Genomic DNA, 16,733 nt, shown 5'->3' with positions numbered 1-16,733 from the left:
AACGCCACCCTGGGAATTTCGCCCAGAGAATGATTTTACTTACTAATTGCAATGTTATTGATACAATTAAGGACACACAGGTACGTATACAATTTAGCCAGAGACGAGGTTCAATTTTAAAGGAACAACAAATTTTATTTTTTAATAATTTTAAAACAATTTAAAACACATTCATACCTTGTGGAGGGGAAAGGGGGGGAAATTATAATTGCTGCTGAGGCTTACCAGTGGAGGAGGGTCATGAGGGCAGTGAGGGATCCCAGGGAGAGCCACCCGTGAACACACACAAACACACACAACAGTGAACACAGCAAAGAAAACGGGGTAGACAACACAGCACACAGGAAGGGGATACCACCACCCGGACACCAGCACCACCACCTTCGGCTCTCAGCAACTGAAACGGGGACAAAAATGGGACACACACACACGATTGATGGGGATTCACTCAGCAGAAAGAAAATCAATATATGAAATTATATATGAAAAGAAACTTATTCTTATTACACAATATAAGCACAATATAAACTGCCAGAACCACCAGTGGTTCCAGGAAGGCAGTGCAAAACAAAAGAATATAAATTCAAAAGAAAACACTTCAATAAACCAAGAGAAACAAAATACTAAGTATGATTAGAACACAATGAGAACTTAACCAAAGAAACTCAACTTTTTAGGTAGAAAACTAAACACAGTAATAAGAAAATCAAGCAAAATGTAAATGCAACTTTTAACTAAATTAATCACGTTGTGAACAAATTAATAAAGATCTTTCTTTCAGGCTCTGGTTTGAATTCAGTACAGTCAGCACAATGTGAAAAGAAACTTGATATTGGTAATAAATCACAGGGAACATTGTGATTTGTCACTTTATTTTTTGGGGGAGGTATACACTGTTTTGGTTTTAGTTTTACATTGTATGTGTGTTAAGGGATAAAAGGGCTAAATCTGTGATGTGTAATGTTGTTAATCTTGTGCCTTTCACAATACAAAAATTGATTAAAAAAAAATGGTGTGAATTTATCAAAGTATGACAGCTAATCACATTTTTCTCTTGTAGTAGAACTCACAGAATATATTAAGCCTTATTAATATCAGAAGAAACTAGTTATGATTGTTAATCCAAACTAAATGGCAGGAAAAACATTTTCTTGTGAGCGAGGACATTCCCTCATGTTTGTGACCAATAGCTCCTGTGCAACATTTTGGAGTTGACCTTTTGAAACAGAATGTTAATGTTGGGTTATCAACTACCTCACTGATAAGACTCAAGCTACGCAAGTTGAAGACCTAACGTCAAAATATGTATCAATCTGTAAAGGGGTTCCCCAGGGCTCCATTCTAGGGACACTTTTATTCACTATTTATGTAAACTGTCTGGGGGGAAAATGTCCAACATGCATTTTTCCATTTTTATGCAGATGACACTGTTATTTATTGTTGTGCAGCTGCCATTAAGAAGGCGTATGAATGCTTGCAAACTGCTTTCTGTTATGGTTTTGGGATATTTCTGTTACCAGTTTGTTCATTTCTGTTGTCTTTATTGTTTATTTGTTCATGTTCCCTGTGTTTGTATTTTCTGTATATTTCTGTTCAGTTATCTCCTGGTTTATTGTATTCTGTGTTGTCAAGTTTTTGTGTTTAGTTGATTTCAGGTTTTTGTAAGGGGTCCCTGTTTCCTGTTTTATTTTGATAGTCTGTTTTCTGTCCTGTCATGTCTAGTTTTACTTTTTGCCTTTGTTGATTGTCCAATTAAATTTATCAATTAAAGCTTGTGCTTAATGCTGAGAAGACCAAAATAATGGTCTTTTCAAACTCAAGGAAAAAAGAGTTCGACCTGACTATTGTTACTGATCAGGGTAAAACAATTGAGGTTGTTTCATCTTATAAATATTTAGGATTTTTAATTGATCACCTTTCTTTTAAGCTTCATATACAGTACCTAGTAAAAAAGTTGAAATTGAAGCTAGGTTTTTTCTTTAGGAACAAATCTTGTTTTACTTTTTCTGCCAGAAAAAGGCTAGTTGATGCTACATTTCTCTCTATTATTGATTATGGTGATCTGCTGTACATGAATGCCCAATCAAAGTGTCTTCAGATGTTGGATGCTGTGTATCATGGAGCTTTAAGGTTCATTTCAAATTGCAGACCCTTCACTCATCACTGTATACTTTACTCCACAGTAAATTTGCCCTCTCTGTCAAATCGCCGCTTACTCACCTTTATATGTTCATATACAAAGGCATTTTAGGCAGGCTCCCATGTTACATATCTGAATTTCTTTCTTTTACACAGAGTACTTATGGTTTACGGTCCCAGAACACTATTTCATTGAATGTACCTCAAGCTCGGACAGAATTGTTTAAAAAGGTTTTCATGTTTGCTGCACCTTCTACTTGGAATGACCTACAGAAAACACTCAAACTACAGTGTCTAATTTCCTTAAATGATTTTAAAGGTTATGTTAAAACCATAGAACATGAGTCCATCCACACGTGCAAATGTTTTAACTTATGGTACTTTTATTTAATTGAAATGCACTTGAGATGTCTTGGCCTCTTTTGTGATTGTTTTGTGATTGTAAATTGTTTTTATATGTAACAAACTTGTTCTGCTATCTTGGCCAGGTCTCTCTTGAAAAAGAGATTTTATATCTCAATGAGACTAACCTGGTTAAATAAAGGTTAAATAAAAAAAAAAAAAAAAGATTTCCCTCCATTTTTGTGATTTTTTTAAGTTTATCTGTGATTCTCATAGAATTTGAGGAAAACATTGGACATGACTCCCCTCCCATACCCTTGCCTTTGCGTGTGTGTTCTTTTGTGTGTTTAATGTATCTTTGCTGACCTAAAATGGAGAAATAAATAAAGGGGTGAAGCTGTTTTATATGAGCATAAAAAAGGATGAGTTTCAGAGTGTGTGTGTGTGTGTGTGTGTGCTTATATGTGTGTATAGGGAGGAGTGAGTTTGCCCCTGCTTCCTCACTCCCCTTCCCACTTTAACCACATCTGGAAGGGATCAGCTGGAAGGGCTGGAGACCATGAAAAATTAAGAAGCACTTAAAACAGAGCAAAATATTTAAATTGAGCGAGCAGATAGGATGTGTGAACTACACCTCCTTGCACTGCAGGAATGTGAAACTGGAGAATCTGTGGAACATGCATCCCTCGTTTCCTCTCTCTCCACTCCTCGTGCTCCTTTATGGTTTTGTTCTAATACGCAGTTACGATGTTACAGGGCCATAAAATGAAAAATACCTTTTACCCCAGCTTCCATTGTTTCCATGTGTGAAGTGTCAAGTTTATGTTGAAATAATATCCAATAAAATATAAACACAGATTTTTGGGATGGACATGCCAGTGCCAACCATTATTTAAAAGCTTTAGGTTTGTCTGTGTCTTAAGCTAACTAGCGCAACATATAGCAGCAACATATAAAAACAATGGCACTTTATTTTCTTTTTTTAAAAGATTATTTTTTGGGGCTTTTCCACCTTTAATTTTTGACAGGACACCTAGGTGAGAAAGGGGAGAGAGAGGGGGAAGACATGCAGGAAATCGTCACAGGTCGGATTTGAACAGTCTGCGTCGAGGCACAATCCTCTCGGTATATGTGCGCCTGCTGAGCCAACCCGGCCACAAAACAATGGCACTTTCTTTACAATTCTTCAAAGAAATCCTTTGATTATATTAGGGGAAATATGATTTTTTCCTTTACACTGAATTTTGTATTATATTATAGAGTCATAATATGGAAAATGTAAATATGGCAAGCTGAGCAATGTCAAAATCACACACCTACTCTCCTTTAGTGTTCCTCTGTATTTATTTAAGGATCATGATTATGACAAAGATTAGATTTGAGGTAAAGAGGCAAAAAAAGAGAATGTCCATTCCACCTCATTCCTTAATTCCCCAACCAAGCACAGCCATTTCAAGGTTGTTTTTTTTTTTCACATTGGAAATCATGAATACCCAACTATTTAAAAAGAACACTGAAACTTTCCAAAACAGTTTTTTTCAAAAAGGAGACTTTAGTGACCAAAGTATAAAGTAGTAAAGTCCATAATGCTGACCACCCAACAGATAACATCAGTCTACATGTATGCTAAAGGAAGCACAGGGTCAAAGGTCTGCATATGTGACATGTAAGATGCTTTTGCAGTCTATCAAGCCCACGATACAGGATATTGAATGTTGTCTTTAGCAACAAAATAGGGGTTTCATTTGAGACAGCTGGGATGAATTTGGAAGAAACCGAGATCCTATTTTTGTTGTTCTTTTGTGTGCAAATCTGGGGTTCCATTGATGTCTCAGTCTCTTTGTGTTTTGCTCAGTATCTGTATTGATTGTATCTGTTCAGTCATATCTGCAAAACAAAAAGTGCCCTATTGAGAATTCTTACTTCTTACTTCCTAATTCTTACTACTTACTTCTCGCCAAAAATAAATCTGTACTTGTTGCTTTTTCAGAAATACTTTTAGTCCTTATTTGATATAAAACCGCTGCCTTCTGTAACCACTACATATAATCTGTACATCATGTTCAATCTGTGGACAATATTCTGATGTTAACCACTTACTGAGGTTGTCATGCAGGGTTGCATGTAGTCATGACCATCTCTCTGGTGGTTTGCAATGGCTTAAATTCCCATCAGATATCTAATGAGAACTTTGAGCGAAAGCTGACAATAAGGTATTTGTCTAAGGAAGCAAGAACCGATCTGTACTCTAAAGCATTCTACAGAAGTTGTGCAACTGAATTTGCAGCCACAGCGATGGCATCCTTCCTGTGTACCTCTCCCAAACTTTCATCTCAAATACACAAGATTTGATTTAAGGAATTTCCAGTCTGTGCCATATCTTTTGTTACACAACTGATCTTTTCTGTTCCTCGACAAATCTTCACTGGCACCCTCACTTTCTTTTCCTAAGTAATCAGTTATTTGATCCTCCATAGGGCCTATCTCCTACTGCAGCACTTGAGCTCAATTATTGGGCTGTGAGCAATTTATAGACAGTTTAACTGACTCTCAAGCCCTTTGGGGGAAACCGAATCCTGTCCGAGGTTTGCTTCTTTTCTTTTCCTTCCTCGTACTTACAAACTCACATACAAATCAAATCAAAGGCAAAGTCATTCTTTGCAGGTCAATTAGGAGTTGTTAGGACAAATGTGGCGTGTTTATTTGGGCCATTGGGGGTGCATATGTCGGCAGTAGATGTGTGATCAGTCTTGATTTCTTAGCAGTAGGGGGTCATATGGGGTTTTGAATCATGGTGTTTACTGCAGAATGACATACTAAATCACTAGCACATTCAGATTTCCAACACACAGCTCCTCTTATGTTTTACTTGTACAGATGGGAAACAAGTTCCATTACTGTCTTCTGCTATCAAACATCTTTTGAGTGGGAGACACACATGCGTGTTCAAAGAATGAGTCTGCAGCATATGGATGATTTATTTGTTCCCAAAACACGCACGCACGCACGCACGCACGCACGCACGCACGCACACACACACACACACACACACACAAACACTAACACTTTGAAATGTATAACTAGTAATAGTTGCTTTTAAAATAAAATAAATCATGCTGCCACCTGAAGCACTGGACCCATCTGCTTTATAAAGACTGTCTTCTTATATACTGGTATTAAAAAATGAAATGACCTTACGGAGTCATTAGTCAAGCTCTAAACATGCAGTTATTCTTCTTTGAATGTACAGAAAAGCTGTAGATGTTAAGTGTCTGGTCTGATGGCGCTGACTCTCAAAACACTGTCTTTACACTACAGATGCAGAATATACACTGTGAACAAAAATATTTGTTTGACTTGTCTGACACCTGTCCGGCAAAGAGAAGGCACAAGTCAACGGCTCTGAAGAGGGAGAGCCATGTCAAATAAAAAACAGAAAAGAACACTCTTCTCCTTCCATTGCCGGAGGAGACACTACTACCACTCTTGGAAATCTGTTCTTGTTTAACAGTTGGCGAGAAAATCCTGTAAACGGGCTATTACAAGCATGTTTTCTGTAATGGTGTCATTTGAGATCTTCAGAAATGTTTTTTTTCTCACTATTATGAACAGATAAACAGTTTCTTTAGAGCTTGGTAAACATTTGAAAAAGATAATATACACATTTTTTACTAACTGGAAAATGTACTCTGCAGGTTGCAGGTACAGGCTACCACAAAAGCAAAGCCTGTATTGTGACTCCACATGTTTCTCCTGTGAATGTGTTGAAAGGCATATTTATTGAACTAAGGCTAAAAGAGTTGTTTCAGATGGTTCCGATTCATCAGCCGGATTGGACATCTGTTCCTGGCTCAACCAAGAAAAAGGACTTAACTTACAAAAATGTGTTTATTTTGGAGTGTGTTTTTAATGGCCTTTCCAATCCTAACAAGTTGTCAAGTATATGCAATGGGCAGGTAAATTGCTTAGTGCTTCAGACATGCTCAAAGATGTGATCACCATCTCAGGCATAGAATAATAAACACATTTTCACTATGATTGCAAACCGAGATTAAAGAAAAAGTACTTCAAAAAAACATTTTATTGCATATTAGAGGTCCTAAAATGTGTAGTCTCATCACAGGAAGAATATTTTTTTAACACTGAGTGACAGTATACTTACTGCATTATGTTCATACAAAATGCATAGGGCGGGGGAAGGGGGTTGTATTTGCAATAATTCCATGGTGTATAAAGAATGCTGTGCTGCTTTAACATAGATTTGTACTATTTGGTATAAACACATTTAACTGTGTAATTTTGAGAAATATGTTTTGAAGTTTGGATCAACAAAACAGGACCCCAAAATGCTACTGATCTTAAACCCACTCAAAAAATCTGAAACTGAACTATGCTGGAATGGCACATGCTATTTATTTTCCATGTTTGAACAATATCAGCATGATATCAGTGATGATCAGTGGGCACAGAAAACAAAGGAATAGACATTACCCCACAATATAGGAGCAATTTTACCCACATTTAGGTCTATGCCCCATATCTGAGAAAAGAATTAGGGTGAGTCACAGCTTCCCTCAAGTGCAAAGAGCTTTGCTCCATTAGCAGAGCCGTTTCCACACCACTATTATTCATTCCTTATCACTACATTATCAACAAAGCGTGAATATGGGAAGTGTTTCCTATGATTAACAGCTGAGTTCAGAAATGAAGAAATATTATACTGTTTCCTTCTGCCCAAAACCTGTTTCAGAGGATCTAGAGGCTGGACATAAAGGTTGCATTTTCTTTTTTTCTTCATGTAGATGCTTTGTCAGTCAGATGAAAAATTATTAAATTGATATTTTCTATGTGAGGAAATAAGGTTGTAGTGTATGCTACAGACTTGCATGTGGACAGCAGACGTGGACGCACTATTGGGGGTCTGTGTACACATTCCAAACATGTGCACAAGAGATCGAAATGGCAAGTTTACGAGAGCAAAAAGAAGGGGTCCTTTGTTTTTTGTATTCGGCTGAACAAGAAAAAGTCGTAAAAAGCAAAAAGGTATGTGCGACCGCTTAACACAAATAGGACCAAGGAATGGAGAATAAAGTACATATATACAGTACATAAAACAGGCGTCCATTTAGCCTTTATAGTGCACACACAGCTTGTGTGTGCGGAGTGCATACTGACTTCGGAACCTTGTGGCAACCGTGAATAGGCCTTTGAGGCTACAGCCACGCTAACAGCTCTGAGGCTGTATTTAGACACAGGGGTGCTTTAAGCTAAATGCTAACATCACAGACAGACAGACAGACAGATAGACAGATAGACAGATAGATAGATAGATAGATAGATAGATAGACAGATAGATAGATAGATAGATAGATAGATGTACTTTATTAATCCCAAACTGGGAATTACTCTGTTACAGCAGCAAGTTACAAGGACATACACACTCACTCAAACACATACAGAAAATAAAGAAATATACTAGAAATAATAAATAAGATAAATTAAAAAATTTGATAAAATAAGATATCAAAAGATCAAAATACAAGAACTACTAAAAAATACTTAGAGGAATGAAAAGAATGTACATGTAGATACAAGTGTAGAATAAAATTGACAACCTATACATAGTATATATATATCAAAATAAAATATGTACAATATTAGATGTTTAGCAGGTATAATATTTACCATTATCACAAACGTAGTTTAGCATGTTAGCATGCTAACATTTGAAAATAGGCACTAAACACCAAGTACAGCTGAGGCTGATGGGAATGTACTTTGTTACATGGCAATAGTTGTTGAGATATTTCACTCAAAGCTATAGTGCGTAGTTTTTGTCTCCCCCATGAGGAATTCTAAGTAATGACAACAACACTGTCGTTGCATTCACATGATACCTTCTGTGATCACGCACCACCCCCACCCCTGTCCTCCATGCAGTTGCTTGTAACCAAGGAGGACACGGAGAATTAAAAAAACATGAGAAAAGGTCATTCTCATCACTTGAGTTGCTGCGCGTGAAAGTCGCCGGACGACACCATTTTCTAAACACAGCCATGCTGAGAAATACAGAGAGTTGTGTGGAGCTGATATAGTCTTAATTAGCTTTGTATCAACTCTTTGGCTTGAATGTAATGGACCATCATTCAAGATGTACGCACTAAAGCTTCAAAACTAAAAATGTCGATGGTGGCACAAGAGAAAACATTTAGGGGGATCCCCAAAGTCAGAGGATTACTGGGAATCATGAATGTCTATACAACATTTGGTGCCCATCTTCTAGAAATCAAGATATATCGCTGGAAGTGCAAACCTTGCCTTGCTGGTGGAGCTAAATGAAAAGTCAGTGGATCACCAAAGTCGTTAGGATTGATCTTTTAGGGATCCTGAATATCTGTACAAAAAGTTCATGGTAATCCATCAAATATTTTTTGCGATATTTCAGTCTGGACCAAAGTGGTGGACCGACCGACCAAAAAATAACACATTTTCAACAGTAAATGATTCTGTACACTTTAGAAATAACAATAACAGTTTATGTTTAAAACAAACAAAAAAAAGTCCTGAGAGCTGTTTAATACTGGATGACAATGGAACACATTTGGCTCTGGCAAAAACTCCACAGTCACTAATCATCTCATGTCAGCTTCACTAAACAATTTAAAAGATGATGTTACCCATTTTCATAACTGAGTCATATTGTGCTGTTTTTAATGTGTGGCCTTTGAGATTGCATTAGGCAGGCTTTGTTACAGTTTATCTTCTCTGAGTCTAAAGAAAATTCTGAAAATCAAAAAAATACAACAATCTTGAAATTAGCGATTCCTACCTAGACACGGTACATTTTTAAAGAACTAGATCATCCCAATAACTGGTACTGAAGAGAGAACTCTAGGATAAAATATTTCTAGTTCAAAGTTAGTTATAAGCTTCCACAGTGGGGAACTTCAATACTGTCCCCTGCCAAAGCTTAAATAAGCTCAAGGCCGCTAACACAAGTGCTTTTCTGTTATGACGCTGCTGCTTCTCCAGTTCCTTATTTTGTGGAGGATTAAAACAAAATGTAGGAGGATTCCCAGTATGTCTACAAACAGGGTTATTCTGGAAATAGAGGGCACAGCCTGGTGAATGGGCTACATAATTCCACTGAGTAAGTCAGTAGTAGTTATTGAATAAATCCATTTAAAGGCACCCTGCACATTCTCTCCGCAGGTGCTATTGGATGTATTTGATCACAATAAAGATGTGACAAGTTGAAGCCTCTAAATAGCTGCAGATGCATTCTTTCCATCTGGTTGCTCTTCTATAAAAGAATTATTGAGTGTCAACGTTTTCTTTTTTTTACAATTTGATGATGGGCGGAAATGTGCATGTACCACAGCTGGCTTCAAACATATGCGTGCTGCTATGATTTATCTTATGGGAAATAAACAGCAGCTGCGAAATAGCACAATTAATTTTGTATTACTTCCAGTTAAAGTGTCGTATGAAACCTGAGCATGTCCAGACTCTGATTAGTTAACACCTAGCAAATGCAATAAAAACATGAAAAACATGTCTGTGTGTTATTTTCTGCAGTTGGTACATCTTTTGGTATCGTCTGAAGATCAGTGTCCACATATGGTTAAATGCTTTATTTGGTCTTGAATCAAGTATAATCACAGCTGTAATGTACCTTGATTCCTTCAAAAGGTTGTCCCTTTTCTGATTCAATTAAATGTATCTGGAACTATCTAGTGAACTGTTGGAAAGGACTACTTACAAGAAGAAGAAAAAAGTGTCTTACAAACTGCATGTCTCTGCAGAGCTATTTAGACTTCTGTTGCCCGCACAGTGCTTTTGGGTCTTACCACATTTCCAACAGCCATGACATCTGTCCTCAATGTTCCCTTAATAACAATTCAACCCTAATCAGAACAGCTTTCCAGCCATGGCTCACAGAACCAGGGTTAGCACCAGACGTGGCTTCTGGTTGTCATTCAAGCTAACAGAGGGGTGGAGGTTACATAATTGACGTCAATTTTGTAAAGTCACGCAAGGCAATGCAATGTTTTTGTGTTGACATCATCAGGCCATGCCATTAGGGATTTCAAATTAAAAAAAAAACTTTGCTCCGGTGTGGTTGCTTTCTTGTCTGTTGCTAGTTAAGCAGTATTGTAAAGCTGCAGATCAGCAGCTGCTCATGTCTTTCAACGGACTAACTCTAAGCCAATTACCGAACTCCAAACATTGAAGCTCAGATTATTTATTTGGATGTTTGTTATTAAATGTCAAAACTACAGGCCAAATGTGGTCTTTGATGAAGGGCACAACTGTGATACGGCACGTCTATGACCTGTTTTTTGGAGACTTTGTGTTCATGGGAATTGTAGTCGGGGCTGGTGCTTATATGCTCCAGAAAATCAGAAAATGAATAAATGTGAAAAATGTTTCCTTGTAAGCCATGAAGAATTGTTCTTTTCTCATTGTAAGTTCAAATCAAATATGTTTTGTATTAATGACTATGCATTATGTATTATGTCAAGTATTATGCCTAATGAATGTTTTTTTCTAGTTTCTAGTTGTTTATGCATTATCCCATAATTAAAAAATTCATGTGAGTTGGTTTGACCAAAGCTTGCGTTTGTAATAATGGATTCGTCAGTTGGTCAAGTAGCATTGAAGAGCTTAACCATTACTCTGAAATATAATTTAATTTATTTCATTTTTTAAGAGGAGAGAAGCAGAGCAATTGCCACATCAGAGTTTCCATATCTAATGCATGTTACTTTAATGTATCACTCACTTGCAGTAAGTCAAAGAGACAACTCATGCTAAATAATCCAGACTCACGTGATCCATTTAATAATAATAAATTACTTTAAATTAAATTTAGGGTTTATTTTTATTAGGCAATGGCTTGGTTTGGGACAGTGTTTAACCCTTGTGTTGTCTTCCCTTCAACCTTGCAAAAAACACTTTTTTTCCAATGTTTTTGACGCCTTTTTTCACAGTTTGTTTTTACTTTTTTCAACGTTTTAAATTTTTTAATTTTTCTTCTACACATTTTCAGCGCTTATTTCTACGTCCCATATTTTCTGATATAAAACAAAAATTTAAAACGGGTCAATGTGACCCGAAGATTGTGGCATTGATAAATTAATCCCAAACAGAAATCATACAACTATAATATTATCTATTAATGTCACCTAATTTCAGTAATGGCAAAGAGAGACAAAACACATGAACTATTAAAGTAACATACTTGAGAAATTTTAAAGTGTAAATAGAAATCCCAGGCGTACTGGCAAGTATTGTCTTTTTTTACACCTAAAATATTGCAGAAAAATACCGTTTGTTATACAGTCGTGAATGATCCCAGTACTAAAAGTATTTTGTCTGCTGACTTTAGACACTTTAAGAAGGCCCCTTTCAGTTTGAAGTGTTAATGAACTCATTAGCCTCTGGATGAGAAAAACACACCAGCCTTACAGAGACGTTTGGGGAAGGTTGAAATGACGCCAGGCTCCTTTACACCATGGAGGACGTCACTTGTGATTAACACCCTGGACAGTTCCAGAACATCTGTGGGAGGCGAATCATGGTCGAGTGAAACATAAACAATATCGGTCAGAGAGAAGAAGCATGACTGGATCTGTGTAATCCATGCAGGGAAAGGGGATGAGAGAAAACAGCAGAGAGAGTGAAGGAGCAGAAGCAGAAAAATTGAATAGAAGTTTTGCAAAAACTGAGATTTATAATCTTATTATCTCCTAAAGTGCACCTCAATGGCTCTTAAATTGTTTAGGTTTTTAGTGCACCACTTAACAAAATACAGGTTGTGTGAGACATAATGATTATTGACATGTTATTAAATGAAACAATTATGTTGATGCCTTATCGCATATCATCTGGATTCTTATTTGACAGAAATTTGAAACATATTTTGAAACCTGCTCAGCTGCAGGGCTGGAGTCTTCTCTCAGACTAGACCCCAACTGTCCGTTTGAAACCAGCCAATGAATTCCTTTTTATCTGTGAAAGATATTAGAGAATATCTAACAGAGGAAACCTGTTATTACAATTTATTTGTGGTACCTCAAGAAAAATGTTTGGCATGACCTGTATCCAACATACATATTCAATCAACATTTATTATTATTATTATTATTATTATTTTTTTTTTTTTTAATTATTTATTATATTGGATACGCCAATAGTGTGTCAGGACTTTTTTTTGCATTTTCTATGAGAAAGAGTTCTTGTTTAGTGAATTATGAAAGTGTGTATTGATACATATGCAAATATAATAAAGTTATTTTGTTGAAATTGCTGTTACATTACTTATTAGCTATATTCCAATAATTTTTTTTTCTATTTGGGAAACATATCAGGGAATATCTAACAGAGGGAAAATGACAATTGTGTTTGCCATAACCTGTATCCATCAATTCTTATTGGATATGCCAATGTGTCTGGGCAGAGACATATTTTGTAGCATTTTCTATAAATAAAAAAAACAAACTTCTTGTTTAGTGAGTTTTAGAAAGTAGTTATTGATACAAATGATCATGATTTGAGGTAAAATGGCAGCCCATGAAACTGCAACTTTGTCTTCTAAATGTTTTCCTAATGCATTAATTAGTTTGAACTGTTGTGTATGTTGATGTAATTTGCTATATTCTTGTTAATAGTCAATCTGATTTAAACTTTTGTTTTATTTTCTTCTGGAAAATTTCAGGTATAATTACCTTGAGATTCTGTGGGCAGTTTCCAATAGTTTACAGTTATTTCAGTGCATTGTTATAGACATGAGCATTAGTTATGTTTTTTAATTGTAATCATTCACAGTGCTGCTTATATGTCATCATTGCAAGGAATTATTATCAAATATGAAACAACATAGTATTTGGTAGTAGTATCTGCTGTCACGCAACAGTTTGTCATAACAATGCAGAACCACAAACTATGGTTAGGCAGATCATATTTATTATGCATATTTTCAGTTCTTCAAGCTTATACTCGCAAAACTGAGATGTGGACAACCATTGAACTAAAGAACTGTGTTCTCGTGGCTTAGGGAAACATTTACAGAAGGAATCCAAAAACATTAAATGTAAGATCCAATACAGACAATTACCATTCCCACCCTAATTTGATCCCTTATTTATTTTTATATTGAACTGTAGCAGTTTATTTTTTTATTTTTTGAATTGCACAGAAAAGGGAAAACTAATTTCTGGATCTGTCTGCAAACAAATTGAAACAACATCTAAGATTATTGGATCAAATTAGTCTTTCTTCTGACATACCTAACAGATGTTAGAATTCCCAGTTTGATCCTCTGTAAAATCCATAACAACTAAACATGGAGGGAGATTGCAAGAGCACTTGTTGACACTTCACATGTATTAAAACCCCATCCAATCAGGCTATTAAAGGCTTATGGTTAAGTAGGATTGCACTGTAAAATTTGACCAAGTGTTGGCATCTAATTTTATTTTAGGCTGTCCTCTGTCACATGCAGATCACATATCAAATGTATTTTGACTGTATCAAATTTACCATCAGACAAAACTGATGCCTATTTTAAGAACCTATTCATATGTGTATCATTTCTGTGCCTTCATCAATTTTGCATAATATCCCAGAGAGCTGCTGTTTTATGTTCCACTGGCTAATATACATCATCTTGTTGTGCACCTGCCAGAGCACAACTGCAGGTTTATGGCATTGACCCTCATGACCATGCTCACCTTAAAATACCTTTGCCGTTGCTTTGGATGTTTCTAAATGAAGCTGCACCCAGGAGTTCTAGCTCATAATACCTCACTCTGTTACTTCTCTGTTATAAATGCAAGTATTTCACAGTTTTCACTTTCTTTTTAGCTCTATTTTGCTCTTCACACCAACTCCTGAGAGAAATAACTCCTGAGACAAATATCTAGCTCTTTAGGTAACAAATGCGCTTGTTCACCACTTAGTCGCTAGCTTGTGGGTCATAAAACCTAGACAATAAGCTGAAAGATGCTATAAAGCTCCATAGAGCTGAGAGAAACTGCAGATAATTCTCTGTGGGTTTGTTACTACAAGCAGCCCTTGTTAATACAGCTATTAAGTTATAATCCTTTTTTTTTATAATTTTTTTTAACAACATTACACATCACAGATTTAGCCCTTTCTTTCTTTCCTTTTTTTCACCCCCCCTATCCCTTAACACACATACAATGTAAAACATTCCAAAACTAAAACCAAAGTGTAAAGTTTAGAGACCCTCCCTTGTGTTGGTCCCACTGAGGCTAATAGTATATGAAGAGGATGTGTGGGGAGTGCTGATCCCCATGGGACACCATATGCCCTCATGGCTGACCTTAACTGCAGGTAGAAGAAAAAAAGATGATCCCGGAAGATCATACTCAGCCTGTAAATCAATTAAAGGCTTTTACGCCATGGTCACAATACAGGTCTTTTAAAACATAAACTCCCCCGTTCTTCCAATGTGGGAATGAAAAAGGTATATTGCCCTTAAGAAACATTGTTGAAAATTGGAGAGTGATTGTGCCATTTATGATCTGCACGCATGTTTCATTACAGTACAGAAAATTGGGAGTAGAAATGAAATTATAGGGCCTAAACGTAATTTGGCTTTTTTCAATGGTATGTTGGAATACACTAGGTCTACCATTTCCATCAGTGATGCTGTGTCATCAGAGGTGAAAGATACTTGAAACTTTCCAAAAGGGCAGTGAAACATTGCTTTTTAGCCTGGTATTACTCTTTACGTAGCTACTCTGTCATAAATGTCACATAATAAGAATCTCTGTTTACAGTGCACCCACTCACATTGTGGGCGGAGTGGATTCATCGCATCACATTGTTTTAGAAAGGAAGATGGAAGAGATCACGTGACCAGCAGCCGCAATGGTCGCAGAAAACTAGGGCTCTCGTACCCACCTCCGCATTTCATTGAATAACCAGGTCTATTCCTTTTTCTTCAACGCCAAATCGTTTTATCTGCTATCAAAGTGACTCAGTGAACTACCAGCAAGTGCGAGAAAACAGGTCCTGTTGTCGTCTAAGCTACGTTCTCGGACACAAAAATCTGCAAACATGGCAGCGGCTAATAGAGCGGTGGCTAACATAGCGACCGATGCTAGCGCATTCCCAAACATGGAGGCCTTGATCGCTTAGGTCTTGGAAAAGCAACTAAGTGTGCTTGAATCAGTGGTTTACAACACAATAAAGGGAGCGCTAATGGAAATTAATACCTCACTGCAACACATCAGGGCACATCTTGAGACGGAGGGAACTACGGTGCGTGATCTGATGCAACCTGACTGCGGCGCATACACGACCCAGCGGCATCGGGAGCTTGAAGAAGCACAACACGAGATACATGCTAGGAGCACGACGGACCTGCTCATCCACCCGGCCACCCTGAGAGTTACCCACGGAGGGAGAGAGTTCACCTTCACTGCAGCCGGAGCCGGCGGCAGGGCCGTGGCTGGCGGACCCAGTGGCTGGTGGACCCAGTGGCTGTGGACTAGCGATGTCTGGGCTACCGTGCTAAATTTGTCTCGAGGACACTGTATGTAAGTTTTGGAGCCAAGCTTTAAAGGAACATTTAACCAGACTGAAAAAACATGATGGATGCTGACCATCCAGTTTATAATATATGTTTGTTAACAGTTAACCAGACTGAAAAAAACATGATAAATGCTGCCTGTCCAGCTTATAATCTATGTTTATTACTCCAACCAGATTGGTGTGTTTTTCACATTTGATAGCTGGTTGAGGCCTAATTCTAATTTTTTTTTTTAACACCGTTCATGTTTAGCATAATAAGTTCACTAGACCTGTTTCAACATACCTGTGACTTCAGGGTAATTGTGGGCTGGAGTTTGCATGAGCTGCGTTTGATGTGGCCATGTATCTTGCAGATAGGGGTTGGGGTCTGCGGTCTTAGAGGGTTAGGGGATTTATTTTATTTTTTATGTTTTTACCACACTTTGCTAAGAGCTAACAGTTCACCCTTTGCTACAAATTTATCAGGCAATTCCGGTAGGGTACTCGAGACATGTATGCGTGTAAATTTTGAAGATGGCTGAGCTTTCAATCCTTTCAGTTAACATCAGGGGGCTAAACGGGCCAATCAAACGAGCTAAATTCCTGGACTATTTAAGAAGGAAGAACATAGATGTGGCGCCTATACAAGAGTCATATTTACGTAAAAGAGATGAAAAACCATCTACAAAATAAAAACTTCAAGGTTG

This window comes from Sander lucioperca, chromosome 10, assembly GCF_008315115.2.
Source record: "Sander lucioperca isolate FBNREF2018 chromosome 10, SLUC_FBN_1.2, whole genome shotgun sequence".
Classification (NCBI taxonomy): domain Eukaryota; kingdom Metazoa; phylum Chordata; class Actinopteri; order Perciformes; family Percidae; genus Sander; species Sander lucioperca.
Note: the sequence above shows the minus strand (reverse complement) of the source record.